Below are 17,957 nucleotides of genomic sequence, written 5' to 3'. Positions count from 1 at the left end.
GACACTCATTCTTCATTTCTGAATGTTTGCAGGTGGTAATACTGACTGTGGATATTTCATCTTTGGGAATGCTTTGTTACTGATGCGGTTATAATACCATTCTCCCATTAGCTTGTAGGAATAGGAGTAGTCCTACAGTCTAATTTATTCTCTCTGCAGTTCTGGACCCTGATCTTTCAAGCTGCATTTTGTACACATGAAAAGTGCTGCAGTGATATGCAGTAGTGGTACACCCAGGTAAGAAGAAGCCGTATCTGTGCAAGATAATAGATCTTGCAGCTAAATGCAATGAGTGCAAAAATTGGGAGACATTCATTTCACTTGTAGTCATTTTGCCTTTATGGAAATCACATTATGTTCAAACTCTGTATTATTAAAATAGAAGACAACATAATACAGAATTCCTGTTCACTAATTGTCTTTTACTCCACATGCTGAAGGATGCACCTTATCCCACATCCTCCCTCCTGAAGATACACAAACAGCAGCACAGGAATAAAAAGAGGAATTTGAATGGAAAATCTGAAACGTCAATACCTTCCTTTCAGTCCCATTAGATGGAGCTCTCAGACAAGAAGAAATGAATTAAAAAGCCAACAATTCAGCAGGCACCCTTAGGAATTATTAGTACTGTACTATGCAGGAATTTTTACCTGCTGAGAGCTCTCCCCTCTTGTTAGAACTCATTTGTATCCAACTAGAAAGCTTATTACATGCTTTCAAAACTACTATTACTCAGCAACCTGCCTGTACAACTAGGGTTTCATTAGCTTAACACATTTCCAAGATCAAGCTGTAAACTTCAGAGGCAGATGAATGCTACATCACTGAGGTCAACATAAATAACCAGACTGACAGCTAAAGAGTTATGGAAATAGAGCAGAGCAGATACAGAATTTCAAAGCAATATATAGAAAACAGAAAATTCCCACTAGTGCTTGACCTCACATCCATTAATGATAGAAGTCCACTGACATAAATGGGGGAGGATTCAGATGAAAAGTTGGATGTGGAGACACAAAGGCATAATACAAACAGAAATAGCAAAATGTTTGCAATCTGATTTTTGCTTCTTTCCAGTTCTAGTTTCTACTTTTGTTTTGATTTTGTACTCAGTGTATAGAGTCTTACAGAGTTTTGGGGTAGCTCTCCTGATTCCTACGTGGGGAAGGAAGAAGATAACCCTGTATCAAGTAATGTTCAAGGAAAGGACAGAATGATGAGTGTATTTTTTCAAAGCTATTGCTCATTATGTGCAGTAACTTGGCAATGCCAATATTTTTGCCAAATAATGGCTGCGGTTGGCAAAACAGGAAAGAGGAAAGCAGTGTTATACGGACAATTATCAGAATTAACATAAATTAGCAGAGATTGTCCAGATATCTGTGGAAGGAAAGAATCTAAACTGCTTCCTGTTAGCCTCTACACTTTATGTAAGAAAAAATACTGCTTTAATTTAATCAATTCAGCTGTGGTTAAACCTTACTAGTTATATCTTTTATGAAGGCAAACATGTCAGTTTTGTAATTGGTGATTCTGTAAAGCTTAGCCTATCTCCTAGATTTATCATTGATAGAAAAATGTAATAATTTCATGATTATTGAAGTACAATGCTGGAAAGTATTTTTTGTTTTGTTTTTTAATATCATCTGTCTAGTTCCAGGTTTTTCAACAAAAGCTTTCTGCAGAATTCTTAAGACCTTTACTCATTTGCACTCCAAGTGAACACCATTTAGCACCTTGTGCCAAAATACATAATATGCAGTGCCTGAGACATGAGAACTATGAAGTTCATTTCTGTGTTGAAATCAGTTGGCCTCATTATTTGAGGGGCTTTTACTTTATACACTACTCTAGATTGGCTTCACCAATGTAAAAAGAAAACTTATCCTATTAGTACAGACTGCTGCAATGTAATAAAATTATTTGTTTCCAACACTAAAGGTTTCTTCCTCCTTTCCATATTCTTCTGCTCTGCACATTTCCTCAGAGGAATGTTTTGTGATCAGGATGATCTTTTAAGCTTTTAATTTGTCCCACAGGAACAACGGTTGTTCAGTCTGGAGACTAGAAGGGTGAGGGGAGACCTTATTACTATCCACAACTACCTGAAAGGAGGTTGTAGTGAGGTGAGGGTTGGTCTTTTCTCTGTAGTAAGAAGTGACAGGGAGAGAGAAAATACCCTCAGGTTGCTTCAGGGGAGGTATAGATTGGATATTAGAAGAAACTTCTTCACTGAAAGGGTTATGAAACAATAGAGTAGTCTCCTCAGAGAGGTGGTTAAATCACCATCCCTGGAAGTGTTTAAGACACATAGATGTGGTGCTAAGGAATGTGGTTTACCACCAGACTTGGTAGAGTTAATTAATGGCTAGTCTTGATGATCTTAGAGGCTTTTTCCAACTGAAACGATTTGATGATTCTATATGGTTATGGCATTCTTACCCTGTTTGCCTAGATACCAGAGAGAACAAGCAGGAGAAGGGTCATGACAGTAAAGAGCTGAAGCACTTGGTGCCACATGGTGAGCCTCTGGTAAAAGTCCTGTAGGTAGAGAACACAGATGGTGAGATTCATCTGCCTAGGTGTAACAGAACCATCATGCTAATTTTCCCAGCATAAAACAAAAAGCTCTCTCCAAATCTGAAATGTCTCCATTAAGAACTTTTTTTTAGGAGATGAGTATTTTTCACTGGAAATTTATCCAGCAGAAAACTGCCAGCTATCCACCGCATGCCCCACTAATTCCCTTTCATCTTCCCAGTGTCCATGACTTTGAATAGGGAAGAACCTTCTCTTACCCATGTTTTTCACTGAAGTACAGTGTGGTTAAAAGACAGAAAATCAATCTTAACTGCTGAGATTTCCATAAAGTTTAATTAAAAGTGTCAAGCTATTGTGACTAGCTTTGTCAAAATGTGGGTGACAAGCTCTGGTATGCAGCAGAATGTGCTCGTTTCACAAAATGCTGGAGAGGAATGGCAGTACGCTGCTTCTCAGGAGGCTGCAGGCTCATGAACCTTCTGGCTGTAATCTCCTCAGCTTGCACCTGACCCATGTGCCCAGAGCTGAGGCGCGTCTTGAAATGGGAGAGCCCGAGAAGACAGCCAGTGCAGGTGCTCAGGGCTCAGAAGGAAACCAGTGTGATATTGGTAAGAGAATAACAGCATTCACATAGCCAAAATCCTGCTCTGTTACTGGTCCTGCTGCACCACTGCCTTTCATTCACCTAATTCAGACATGGGGCTTTGAAGAGAACATAAAAACACTTCTATTGACTCCTCTGTCTATCCTTTTGGAAAAGTACTTAGTGCTTGTACTGTGTATCCCATTATGGTTTCTTTATGAATATCTGTTTCAGAAAACACACCCCCACTGCAGCACAGTGCAGCCTATAGCAATGAAGAGAAATAATAATAAATCCCTTACAGACAGACCAGGAATTCTGAGTGCTGTACTTGGGTCAAACTTGAATCTGAAGGGCTTCTCTAGATCATCAAAAATTATTTTCTCCGTCTCTGTCTCACAATAGGTATATGATGCTAGTGATTATGTGCAAATCAGTTAAATTAGCTGAATTAATTATACTTCTTAAAACCAAATTTTGATTTGCTCCAAATAAGTTCAGACTTTTATTCAGTACTAGTCTCCTCCTATTAAGCTATTAAGACCTCATCCTGACAAGGACTGTGCATCTGCTATTAAGTACAGGTGCTTTGCAGGAACCCTGAGATGCTGTGACAAACAAAGCTTCCCAGCTGAGTTACATGCTTCACTTGTGACTTATCTGTTCAAAACGTGCTAATCCTGCACATTTGTTTAAACAAGTGGTCATGTTATGACCAGCCCTGACCTACTTTTCCCAATGCATTTTTAGTGCACACACGTTTCAGCTTTCCTCTAACTAGACTTCAAACACAGACTGCCTCTTGCTATCTGTTAGCAAAATGTTCAAAACAACGGGGACCCTGAAAAAGGAATGCCCCATGAAGCAGGAAGTATGATGTATCACCACTATCCAGCAAAACCAGAGAAACTTAGCTGCTTCTGGAGCAAGCTTGGGATTAATTTCTTTTAGCTGGCCAGTTTGACTTCTTACTGCACAGAAACAGAGGAGTAAGTCAAACAAAAATATGCAACTCTTCTAAAATGAAGAAATCTAAAGAAAGTATGAATTCAGTTAAAGGGTTTTACAGCATTTAATAGTGACCACGTCTAGCACCTCTTTATTATTAGCGGGAGATAGATGGAAGACAGAACTAGTTCACTCCGAATATATCTCTATTCATCTTTTAAATAGACCTACAATAGAGCCTTCTGTTGGTCATATTGATCTCTTTCACATAGCACATGAGCTATCATTTCTTTTCAGGACATCTTTCTGCTCTTTAAATGACAGCTTGGTTGTTGAAGCCGATCTCCATCACAGGAAAACTGTTTACCTAGTGGTATGGGTGAATGGAGCTATTATTTCTGAAGTCCTGTTGTGTGGCCACTGCCTAGATAAAATTTTTACGTTGAAGTGAGTTTGGCTTGATGTCCAATATCTGAATTTTTATCTCCGAAGTAATTATCCAAAGATGGACACAAGAACAGAAAGCTTTCCCCTAGCTATTCCACTGAACTCCTTGGTAAGATGTTGGGTAATTCTTTGATGTTTTGCAAAAAGCTCGCTTCTGGTTTTGGTTCCCAGTAGAGAAATTTCATTCCAAACATGTGTTATAAAAGCACAATTTATACTTCAGTGCAAATAAAAAATATCCATAATCCAAGGTAGAGGCAGAACACTTGCATAGGAGTATATATAGGTTGAGTTAAGTTGGGAGGGGAAGGGTGAAGGGTGAGGTCTAACTAATTGATTAAGTTTTCTTTTCATGAACTAAAGGATGAAAGACTGGTTAGCCCATCTAAAATGACTCAAACTGAAAAATATTTTATTTATAGACTTCTCCACCATTGTACGAGGTAAGAAGGAGAAGGCATGAAAAGAATTCTCTTTTGAAATCTAGTGGAAACATAAGTGAGCTATATTAACTACCTCTTTGGATGGACATGTGTCTTACGTAAGCTCTCCTCTGTCCTCTGGTCTGAAAGAGAAGTAGTAAAAGCATTGATAGACAATTAGGTCAGAGATAGCTCCTTTGCCTCTCCTCTTCCTTAACTGTCTTGCTGAGTTTATTCCATGTTTTCAAATTCCTGCAGATAAAATTGAAGAACAGAAGTGCATCTGGGGTTTGTGCAAGTGGCAATTTGAAGAGTACCTTCATTCTCCAAACAGCTTGACTTTTCTCACCAGGGAAGCATACCTGTCAAGCCACACATTCCTCCTCCCTGAACTGAGTAACAGGTGGCTTGTATCTTAAAAAGGCTGCTGTTTAAGAATGTGTAGTATTTAGCAAAATTACATTCACAACGATACAGCAATGCAATTGTATCTACTCTCCACTCCTTCTGGACAGAAAAATTAAGTAAGTCACCCCAATTTGGATAGTGAATCAGTGCTACAGGAAGGAGTGGGACCAAACTTTCCTAAATCTTAATACCAGAATGTAACCACAGGGCCACATAACTTTCTCCTGTGGTCTGTTACTAGTGCCACAAGCTGCTCGGGCAGTCAATGACATGAAGAACAAATCCAGCTGGCATCAACCACAGCCTTAGCTAGGTACAGGATTCTGCCTGGGGAAAATATCGAACACCATCCCTTTGATCAAGCCACACCAGTTCCTACACCAGCTCACAAACCATCTTGCTTTTTTTCCTTGGACAGGGTGTCAGTTTGGTATCAGGAGCAGCACAAGGGTAGCCCTGGCAGTAAAGTGAGTGAATAGCACAAACACCACCTCAAATGTAATTGCCTGTGTCGTAAGTCAGATGCCCAAGGGGACTCTGAGCAAATCCAAAGACAGAATTGGGCATCCTCTTTTGCCATTTCCTATAAAAATGTAGGAGGGCTTGTGCCTGCACTTTAAAGAGAGTCTGAAAAAGCAGAGCTACCTGATTTTCTGTCCCAATTTGAAGCTTTGATTTGATAAAGATCCATTCTTACAGCCTTGAGTAATTTCAGTTGCTTTTTCTTGCCTTTCTTTTCCCAAACAGTCTAGCCTGGAAAGTGGAACTCCAGTACCCCAGGAGGGTATTACTGATGTGATGCAGCATGACAATATAACTATTGCCTTTCCTGCATTTCTACTCTTGGGTATTCTATAAAGAACATATTTTTCTTTTTTTCTTTTTTTTTCAAAGCTGTCCTGTGCTGAGAACTTAATTAATCTGTTCGTTATTGTGGCAAATATACTTCTTTTTATTTTTCCATATAAGTGACCAATATTCCATACCTCTCCTTGCTATGAGTCTTTCCAAACTGTAAATTTAGTTCTACACCCTCTTACATTACACTGTATCTTCTGAATGGATTAAAAACCCTTATGTTTTAAGTTTTCTCATGACTTTCGATCATCCAAATGGCTAACCTGAGTGACGTCCGTTAATTAACACCACTGATAGCTTAGAGCTTGTTTTCTGGCTCCCTTGTTTGAGAAGGATAATTATTTTCTTTCTTTGATTGTTCTCACATTGTGTGTTCATGTCTGCCCAGGAGTTTATGTTGTGCCCATCATCATGAAATGTGAGACAACCGATAACTCTCTTCTAATTCACAGAACATAGACTGTCTTGGAAGCAGCAAAGTTTGGCCTAGTACACAGTGTTTGAGATGTTGTCTATGGATTTGTCCAATCTAATTAGTGCCACTTCCATCAGTGGTTTTTTGATATAGACATAACATTCACTCAGAAAATCACTAAAGCTACAGAGTTGGCTGCCAGGTAGCCGTTCCATCAACTTGTGGTCAGTTATGGCCTGGAAATTATTTGAAAGGTACTGCAGAGGCAGAAGGCTCTGAAACACCACATTGATCCCTTAACACATTTTCCTATTCCTATCTCTCAGTTCATAGTCAAGTACTATTATTAGAGTAATAAAATATTAGAATAAACCAAACCAGGTTGGAAGAGACCTTCAAGATCATCGTGTCCAACCCATCAACCAATCCAACCCACCCAAACAGCTAACCCATGGCACCAAGCACCCCATCAAGTCTCCTTCTGAACACCTTCAATGACGGTGACTCCACCACCTCCCCGGGCAACCCATTCCATAGCGCAATCACTCTATTTGGTTGGACTAATTTTCACGAATTCCATTGTATTTTCTCATAATTACGTAAAGTTCTGCCTTTGTTGAAGTCAGTGATGAAACTTCTACAGCAAAAAATACTTAGTATAACTGTTTTAAAGACAATAAACTGAAAATTGGGCTAAATTAATATGCACTGAGCACCGTGCAGCGATTCCAGACAAACTGCCAAACACAAGGTCACTTGCTGACAATTTCTAACATGTGTGGCCACCTTTAGTACAGACACATTCTGGGAACAGTGGGCCATGTGCATTCGCTGGGTATCTTAGACATACTTCTGCCATTCATTCTCCAAGGAATTGTTCTGCAAGTCTCAAAATAATTCTGATCAACAGAATATGTCTCTGCAGCATTTTTTAGAATCTAAAACCCCCATGAAACCACTGAAAACTAGGCATGCACTGAAAGATCATGTTTATGAATTAGTAGTCTGTGTTTGACTCTCTGGACCAGAAGTGCCTCCAGCTAACACTGGTGTAAAGCACAAGCCCTTCACTGATACCCCTGAAATTATATGCAAAAGCAACTTCCCTAAGAAAGAAAGGGATTAGGCTGGATAGATGTTTTCACTGATACAAGGAATTAAAGAATGTTTGTTTCAGTCTGAACTCATCAGTCTTCTGCCTGATCTGCCCCTTGTCTTCACTGCAATAGAGAAATATGTGGGGTTTGCATTGCTACTGGTCTCAGGATTATGGCAAGATTACGCTCTGCTCCCAGACCAGGGATGTGCTGTTTGTTGGCAGAATTTGTCCCCATTATTGGAATCTGTGGTGACAGAAACTGGCTGAGCCTGGGAATATAAACTGTCCTTGCACTTTCAACAGATTCTAGTTGGTCTGAATAAACACTCTGGCAGAAAGACTGGAGAGCTGTTGGAGAGTGGTGATAACTTCGTACTGGCCAAGGTTGCCTGTGAATTTAACAAGAACCAGTCTGGTCTCTATGTGCCATTTATGTTGTATCAGCATTTGGTATATTAGCACAGGATTTGGGCATTTAAAGCTGTCTGCAGTAGCTTGTGACTGTGGGTCTTTTTACCCATCATTTGTGCCTCTTCTTCCTTGCAAATGTGTATTTGCTGGAGCACATTTTTCAAAGGGAATGAAGAAACAGAAAACTGAAAGCTGCATGTATTAGTATTCCTGTTTAATTTAATATCATCTTATGAGGTGGAAATTAAAATTATTTTTCTGTCACTGTTATCTCTCTTCACTTGGCAAAGATTGATTTCCTTCTTCCTCACTGCTTACTAATAAGACATCTGAAAACTAAGATGTTTTTTATGTTTACTTCCTTTGTTTAAATCAGCTTTCTCAGCTAAGGACAGCTTTGGCAATATATTTGCTTTATAACTTGTGATTTCTCTGTTGGCTCAGATTCTGCCAGTGACAGAACAACAAACAGGCTATGTATTTTTAACTACTCAGGGATGCCCTTGTGCATAAGTACAGGCAAATTAAACAAGCAGAATTCAAAACCTGTAGAGAACAGATTGCACATGCTACACAATGTCACTTTTTGGGCTCAGAAATGATGGTGCACTATTTTGCTTCTCATGTTGACAAGTATGGAGATATCAGTCATCACTCAGTACAGCATTATGCCATTGCTACTGCTGTGTCTGACACTGCTAGGTTTGTACCACTTTCTTGAGAGCTCACAAGCCAAGGAAGGTGGGTGGCAACACACGAATGCTCAAGTGTGAGAATCAGCTGAACAACTAGCCTATGTGGAATTACACCTTCCTACAAATGAAAATACTTATGTCCAGCAAGAGTATTAGAAAAAATGCAATGCTTTTGATGTCTCAAAGAATCTGGCAGAAGCACTTAATAGCCTACGTCCAGAATTTCAAATGGAGGGGATAAATTATTTAGCAAAGCTGTTTGGAGTCCAAGCTGCATTTTATGAACTTGTACCTCATCAGAATGATAGTTCCAGCCTGGGTGTAATTGTTTCAAGAGACAAAAAACTTTCAGATAAAATCTTGCATAGTAAGGTGATCACCTCAAAAGGAAAAGGAAGGAAACAGAGTCATCTGCATATTTCACCAGATAAAGGCAGCAGGGTGGGTATCCCTGAAGAGCTGACCATTCCTCCTGCCTGAAAAAGCTGATCTTTTTCAAAGAGTTGAGTAATCTGTCCTGTAACACATTCACTTGGGATATTAACTCATACCCTTTAGACATTTGATTGTGTCAGAAGTCTCCTAATTTGACAGTCCAGCATGTATCTTTCACATTTTCTTTCCGTTGCATTAAGATTTTTCCCTCTAGGGTGTTTATGCCTGGAATACCTATATAGCATTATCTTACCTTCTTCCTTTCAAACTTGATTAATCCTTGTTTATCCAGTTTGTATGTATTGAAGTTTTAATCTTTATTTCCCCTTCTTGATAGTCGCTTTTCTCCTTCTCAGGGGAGCTAGGCCTCAAGGTTTCTTTCAGCTGTATCTTACATGGTTCCATGACTTTCTTCAGTGTTTCTTTAGATACAGTGGCACCCAGAACTGAAATCCAGTTAGCACCTTCTGTGAAGACACATCTGGCTGTGCGCCCACTAGAGATCCAAGGTGAGAACTCCTTGCACTGCACCAGAAGTGGCTAGTGCCATACAAGCAGCCTGTGTCCCACCACATGTGCTCTTGCTGGCCTCCTGCATGGGTGACCTACATCTCTGTCTCCAATGCAGAGCTGGTCTCGAGGCACCTTGTTACTTGTCAGAGAGCCCATTTCTGGCCTGCTGCGCTGGGGAGGGCAGGCGTCTGGAGACACTTCAGGTGGTGAATGCCACGGCTGATGTGCACGTGATGTGATGCTGTACGGGCACCTCTGGCGCTACAGAACTCTGGGATGAGTTGAAGGCTGTACCGGAGCTCCTGCTAGGGGGTGAGCATGTAAGCGGTGGTATTTAAACACAATTTCCTGTCCTATTTTTGTGCTGTTCTGTGGTGCCTTTGGTGCATATATCAAAAGCCACAGAGTCACGAGTGGGTTTTTGTCGGGCTGTGCCCATGATGACCTGCCAGAAGAAAAAAGAAAAACCTTTCAATTTCATCAGAGGTGGGAAGGGGTGCCCTTTCCGTTTAGGATACAGGGACAAGCCTCAGCCGTCCTACCCAGCGCCGGTCGGTCTCCAGCGGGCCCTGAGGATGCCGGAGATGCCAAGTCGGCGGTAGAGGCCGGACGGGGCAATATCTCTCAGTCCTTCGCACCACCTTATACTTACAATCACAGCACGGAGCCGGGCGGCGGGGCTCCCCAGCGGCGCGGCGGCGGGCGGGAGCGTAGGAGGAGGTGGAGGAGGAGGGAGGTGGAGGAGGAGCAGGGAGGTACGGGCGAGCCTCAGCAAAGGGAGGGAAGACCTCGGCTGGGCAGGACGCGCTGCCCGGCGCGGTCCCAGTTTCCGCGGCCGGGTTGTTCGCGCTGCTGGGGGCTCTCTCTGCCTCCGCACGCTGACGCCGGGGGCGGCGGCGCCCGCCGCGTCCCACCCGCAACTTTCCCTCCCCCGTAGATGGCTTTCGTCGGAGGACCGCAGGGCAGCCGGGCACTTGACATCTGTCCCCGATGGCCCGCCCCCACCCCTAAGTTTACTGGCGTCCGGCGCCTCTCCACCACCGCCGCCGCAGGGCGGTCTTGAAGCCGCGGCAGGGGCCGCGGTGCCCATGGCCGGGAGACCCGCGGCGCCGAGGCGTCCGTGCGCGCCGCCCCGTCCCGCCCGCCGGGGAGTTGCCGCGCCCGCTGAAGCGCCGCAGCAGGGGCTCTGAGGGAGGTAGCCCCCGGCGCACCGCCAACGGCTCCGCGCCAGCCGCCGTTGCCCGCCGGGTCGCTGGCGGCGGCGGCGGCGCCGGGGGCGGCGGTGGGGCCCCGGGATCCGTCCGCGCTCGCTGCCCCTGTGTAGTTCCCGAGTCGTCTGTCCTCGGCGGCGGCCCGCGGGTGACATGCAGTCCCTCATCTCTCCGGTGACCAAGGCTATCCTGGTGGCTTTGTTCATCTTCGCCATCCTGCTGATCCTCTACGTGATTCTGTGGTACATCTGCCGCGATGTGGATTGCGACCATGGGATCTGAGCGGCGCCGCGGGGCCAGGGCTTAGGAGCCGGGATTCACCCCTCGGGGCCGGCAGCGGCAGCCCCGCCGGGCGGCAGCCGCCCCCACCGCGGCCAGAGCAGGGGAAGGGGAAGGAAAAAAAGAAAAAAAAAGAAAAGAAAAAAAGGGAGAGGAAAGGGCCGAGCCAAAAGAGCCCGGAGGACAGCTCCAATCCAGAAACCAACCTGAGCTTGACCTTCAGAGACCAGGGTGACCCGGTAAGTCTCCGCTCTCCACGGCGCGCGGGATGCGCGGGTGCGGCGGGGCTCCCTCGCTCTCCCGCCCCGCTCCGCTCCCCTTGCACATTCACACGCATACACACTCACTCACACTTAGACACGCGCACACGGATGTGGCACAGGCGCCCCACGCCGCGCACACAAATACCGGTGCCGGCAGATGTACGTGTCGAGTGCCTGCTGCGCGCATGTATGCGTGTCCCCAGGGGACAAACAGGACCCGTCCTGCTGCCTGGGATAAATGGTGCCTGTCTCCTTTCCCGCAGTCCCCCGCGTCCAATGTATCGGGGTGACAACGCACAAAAGGCAGCGCGCCTGCGGGAGCCGCCGGGGCCAGGGGCAGGGTCTGGGGTCCGGGTCCGAGCGCGGGTGCAGAGGGGTTGCGGGCGGCCGCTGCGCTGCCTTTGCGGCCCCACATTGGTATGCAGGTGGTGACTGCGCCGCCAGGCAGACCGAAAAGGTGAGCCCGGGGGATAAGGGAAAGCCAGCGCCTTATCGGTCCGGGGGCAAATCGGGGAAGTAATTGAAAATGGAGGAGAAGATGTCTAGTATCCGTCGGGCACCAGCAGGCAGACTTTGGGGAGGGTGTGAAAAGCGAGATGAGTTTCTCCTTCCCAGGGGCAGGTTGGTGGAAGGCAGCAGGTAACATAACAGAAAAATGTGCATAGGAAGTTGTGGATGGCCGCAGACGTTGTCCGTTCTCACAGACACTGCAATTGCTATATGCTACTCTCTGCAAAAGGGTTAACACTCCCGTGTTAAACATATGCCCAAGCCCAGTAACGTCACAAAACGTTGATAAAAAGAATGCAGTTGATGAACATCTGTATGCCGAGAGTGCTGGGACACTTCAGGGGATGTATCCTGCCCAACCGTTTTCCCACCTGAGAGAATTTGTCGTTGGCTTGATTCTACTCATTGTATTTGGTAGTATTGATACCGTGTGCGAAGGCAGAGGGACAGCAACACATCATGTTTTAAATGAAAAAGACCTACTGAAAGAAAAATAAACCTAAGCACTGGGGTTATAAATCTTTCCGTCCTTGACAGACAAGCTGTCAGAAACAGGAGCAAACTCTAGCGGTGTGCATTGTCCCTGGTGGGGATGCATTCGGACGCTGCAGGTTGTGGCTACATGTGCACAGTGGGGAGTAAGAGAAAAATCAAATTCGGGTTTAAAGAGAGGGATTGGGGACCTAGCCAAGTGTAATCGTGTGATTCAGGATGATTTGGCATTGAGTGTTGGTGACTGAAAGCTCACCTTTGCAAGAGGGCCCTTTATTTGAAAGGAAACTGTTTGGAAGTCAATTCTTTTGCCATTTTGGTTTGTGCTTCTGTTCAGATTGTGTTTTGAATGGCTTTTGACCTGACTAGTTGATCAAACATGACATTACTGTTAACGCACCCTACTAATGTGATTATAGCAGCAGTGACATCAATGCTTTCTTGCCCTGCAACTACAGTAGCAATGCATTTGTTTACTTCCCCTGTGCACATTCTGAAATGTCTGTTATTCAACAGCTCTGAGCAGCAAGGGAAGAAGGGAGGAGGAGGGGGAAGCTCTTAAAGGCATTTTAAATCAGCCATAGCTGTTTTCCTTTAGCATTTTATTATGTAAAAATAAAATAACCCCCAAGTCTTTATCTTTAAATTCTATTTTGCACTTTCACCAGTCAGTTCACTTTTTACCTAAGTGGCAAAAACCTTTTCACACTTTGAGATGTCAGATTTTATCACATGCTTCCTTCTGAATTAACATCAGTGCACACCTTCTGCCCCTCTCCCAGCTGGCAGAAGCTATTGAGCGATGTGGTTAGAGAGACTTTGCCATTTAATGTTAATTGCTTCACAGTAAACCAGTATTTTAAAGTGTTATAGAGCTGGACAGAAGCTGGCAAATTAAAATGGTTTTCACAAAACTTTAAGTATTGACAGATACATGGGGGGGTGTGATTAAATGCCAGAAGTGCTGATACAACCAAACATATTTTATAGTACCCATTGTAACTAATAGCAATCAGGTTAATATTTGCAGAAATGGTGAAACAGTCTATTCAGTTAGTGTCTGACCACTAGTGTTTCCATCTGGTGCATTACTATTTCAAGTATATAGTTTCTAGGAGACAGGATAAAGAAAATATTTTTTTTTTTTAACAGTTTTAATTCTAAGTATGGTAAATGTACATGTGTAGGTATAAATATGTATATATATGCTTTTGTGGAAACACTCGTGAGTATTTTCCAGACTAGCACAACTTCAAAGTAAGAGGGACAATGATTAGCAATGTTCTTTTTGATCTATAGATAAAGTCACAGATTTGCTTTGGATTGATACTATGTGTGTTCACTGCTGTGCATTAACAAATGCAAAATCCTGAAGATATTAAACCCACCTTTCCTATCACTGCATTGCCTGATAGAAGAGGATGAAATCCTGGCCTTGCTGAGGCCTGTGTGGAATTTGCAGTTAGTTTTGATGGAGTCAGAAAAATATTGACAGATTTGCATGTGAATTTGAAACAACAGGATGTTACTGAAGTTGAGATAACTGTTAAAACAGCCAATGAGGGCAAATTGGTTACAGTGGAGTGCCTGCAGACCTTACTTTTATATTTATTTACTTGCTTGCTCTTAAGTTTGTTAATAATTCTATTTCTATTTACATTATTGGGTGCTGCTGCCCCAACTCAATTTTCATCAGCTTGCTCTCTCTTAATGTATGGTAGCATTTCAGAGGTGATATTTGACGTATCATCTGTGATTGAGAGTACAAAGCTTCAGGCAGATAGATATAGATCACCTGTAAGTATTTTTTTCTTGCCACAATATGGGTTGTAATATCATGAGTAGTACTTTTATTCATGGCAAAGGCAACTATTATCACGTTCCTGCTTGAGCCTAGAGAAATCTTTACCATATTGCAAAAATTGGCAAAGTTGTCAGCTGAAAGAGTGTTATTAGTCCAAAAAGCCATTTAATAGTCTGTTCAAGCATTGTGTAAAAGGTATTTCAGTGCTTTGCCTTTTGTGTGAAAAAGACTGTGAAGAAGTTACCACTGCTTCATCAGCAGAAGTGTAATGAATTTTATGGATTAATTCCTACTGCAAGGCAGCATGCAGGTCCTAGGATACCTGTCACGTCTGACTTGAACATGCAGTATGTTTCTGGATAAGTCATTCTTTACTCAATCCCTATTCAGGCAAATTCCCTGAAGGTTTATTAAATACTTTCTGGAAGTGGCACAGAAGTGTAATTGGACAATGAGCATCACAGGTTTACATATTTTCTTGTTCCTTCCTCATAAAATGTATTAATCAAAGTCAGTGCCTTCATTGTAGGCCCTCTGAGGACACAGTCTCAAACTGCACCAGGGAGGTTTAGGCTGGATGTTAGGAAGAAGTTCTACACAGAGAGAGTGATTGCCCATTGGAACGGGCTGCCTGGGGAAGTGGTGGAGTCACCATCATTGGAGGTGTTCAGGAGGAGGCTTGCTAGGATGCTTGGTGCCATGGTTTAGTTGATTAGGTGTGTTGAATTAGTTGATAGGTTGGACGCGATGACCTTGAAGGTCTCTTCCAACCTGGTTTATTCTATATATCTTCTATATATTTCCCTAAAACAGGCTTCAAATGAGCTTTGAAGATCATTCCAGTGTGGGAGGGTCTCCACAGAGATGAAAAGGTAGCCAAGGTTCAAGGATGGTCAGTGTTGTGTCCTCGAGATGTCCTTGAGTCATATGAGTGGTCAGCCATACTTTTTACCCTCCTGATGAGTGTAGAGTAAACATCAGGTTGCTGTCAGGTAGGCCATTTAGTTCTGCACAGCAGAGCTCCATTTACTGGAGGACTCCATGTAGGAGTGGTTTTCTACTGTTTTGTGCAGGGGGTCAGACATGACGATTTCATAGTTGTTCTTCATTGCCTTAAAAACTGTAACCCTTTGATTATTGCTAACGTGACAAGCACTTGGTATGATTTGTATGTTTATAAACAGCTTGGAGGTGGGATTGTGGGGCTTAATAGTATGATTTTTGCCAAGATTATAACACCTGAAGCTGTCAGGGCCCTTTAAATGACAAATTTAGGGGTAGCATCAGGGGATACAGTGTCACTGTAACAAGTGTATTAAGCCTGCAGCAAGAGCAGGCCATACCTTTTCACATTGGCAATGCTAACAGAGGCTCTGGTAGCACTGCAATAGAGTTATAAAGAAGAGAAGTGTTTGCCCTTCACCCAAAGACCAGTCTCTGTGCACGCAGCGGGTACATGCGTACCATGAGATGCTTGCCTGGTGTGCACCCTTTGCAGCACTGCAGCAGGGCTGGAATCAGACATAAAAACACAAGGTAAAGTTTCACTGCTGTTTTTCAGCATGTGACTATTCTCCTAGTTTTCCTTGAATGCATGAGTGTTTTCTCCTTTTTCTCTTAAGCAGTGATCTTCTGAACGGTGGCTTTTTAGTGCAATACGTGGTTTGTAGACAAGCTGCATAAATTGATTTTCCTGAAGTAGACTAACAAAACAGTGACTGTATTGGAAAGCATCACATGCTTGCTTGTTTATTATTCTACATTAAACTAAATTTTTCAAGTAAATTTCCTTTAAAATAGTTTTTGTTTTTTTGTTTAGATTGTAGCATGCTGTTTTTAATATGCATCGCTAATGTGGTTCATGTAGGTGCACAAACAGTGTCTGCTCTTGTTAGAGGCACTGTGATAGCTTTCAGGATTTTACCCAGATGAGAAAATTTCAAGCTTCAGCTTGGAGAGGCTCATAACAGTGCCTGCTGTTGAGAATCACATCCTTATTTTAAATGTTTTGATGTACTGCTTTAGAATACTAAAGATCCTTAGTGGTATTTTCACAAGTCACCATTAAATTAAAACAAATCTAAGGGATACCAATAAAGTGACATTCAGAGTTTCTTTGTAGAACATATTTTGAATGTGGATTATGATTGAGAAAAAGATGTAGAAAAACATTTATTGTGACTGATTACAAAAGAGAAAGGAATTGGAAAAGAAAGTAGGAAGAATGCTACATCAAGATGGAAGAAGAGACACTCCAGAGAATTCAAATTTTTTAAAGTTCATCTAATGTGGAGTAAAATACTAAGTTTACAGGACAAAATTTGCCACTTTCCTTTACAGGTAGTGTATACACATACATGTACACACACACATATATGTGTGCACATACATATGTACAGTCTGTGTGTTTGAAGTAGAAATCTGCATCTCTAGAATAAGCTGAGAATCTTTAGATGGATTATTTTATTCATTTTTTGCTGAAACTTGGCTTTATTGTTGTCCAATACACATTTACTTTAAATCCAGATAGTGTTGCCCATGTTTTCTTGAGGACTTTGTAATCAGACATGAGTGATATTGTGCACCAAAATTCTAAATGAGTCCTTAAAAAGAAAATTATAACACTCTATTCACTTTGGGAAAAAAAACAAGGAAAAAAAAAAAAAAGAGGGTTCAGGCTCTATGGACTAGGAGAAATACATTAATAACAAATAATTTTTATATCTTGTTTTTTCCCCCACTGACTTCAAAGAGACAAAACCCTCATGTCCTATGGAGAAAGCCTGTTAGGTAATTAACCTGTTATAACCAAGAAATATATATAAGAAAAGTGCATGTCAGAGAGAAGGTAGGAGAGTTGTAATATTTTGGCTAAACCCAGTGACAGCCAACACCTTTAAAAAGTACAAATCTTTTATGCAATTAATCTCTTGTATTTTTGTCTTTAAACACAAAGTGGGAAAGAAAACCCCTGAAATTAGGGATACTGAAAGTTCTGTACAGTGAAACCTGCTACATGATTATGATGCATTTTGGCTGTTATGATGTTTCATATAAAGCCTGCCTGAGAGAATGTTTGGGCTTGTGTGGAACAGGGAAATGTGTGTACCAAGGGCTGGGAAAAAAATAAAGCACATTTTGCATAACTAGTTCCTTCCATATTTATTCCATATTGGAGCAAACCTGGACACATGAATAAAATTTTATTTGCCATTCAGAATCCATTTCAGTGGTGGGCTGCATTTTCTGTGTAACACCTTTCAAACTGATCATGATACCTACAGAAAAAGTCAAACAAAGCCTTCATTAAATGTGATCTTGTGGATGCAAGAACAGGTAGTCTGGAAGGAACACAAAGAAATTATTCAAGCAGTCAGGGATGAGGTTAGGAAAGCCAAAGCTTTGATAGAATTAAATCTGACCAGTGGTTAAATTTATGGTCAAGAGCAAAAAGAAAAGCTTCTATAGGTGCTTTGATGATAAAAGAAAGACTAGAGAAAATGTGGACCCTCTCCACAGGAGATCTGGTTACTTGAGGTGTGGAGAAGCCTGAGGTATTCAAAAACTTTTTTGCCTCAGCCTTCACCAGCCATTGCTCCAGCTACAATGCCCAAGTCACA

The 17,957-nt window shown here is 42.5% G+C and overlaps 1 protein-coding gene across 2 annotated transcripts in view; it reads left to right on the top strand.

Moving 5' to 3' along the window:
* Positions 1–10,565: 10,565 nt before the first annotated feature.
* Positions 10,566–17,957, top strand: part of ZBED1 (zinc finger BED-type containing 1) — a 60,099-nt gene continuing 52,707 nt past the window's right edge. For both annotated transcript variants that reach the window (XM_068141513.1, XM_068141498.1), the window contains exon 1: positions 10,566–11,507. The gene's annotated coding sequence lies outside the window, so the exon portion shown is untranslated. The remainder of the gene's footprint in view (positions 11,508–17,957) is intronic.

This window comes from Melanerpes formicivorus, unplaced genomic scaffold (assembly GCF_026170545.1).
Source record: "Melanerpes formicivorus ecotype bairdi unplaced genomic scaffold, bMelFor1.0.p_v2 SCAF_1, whole genome shotgun sequence".
Taxonomy (NCBI): Eukaryota; Metazoa; Chordata; class Aves; order Piciformes; family Picidae; genus Melanerpes; species Melanerpes formicivorus.
This window is presented reverse-complemented; position numbering and strand designations above follow the sequence as displayed.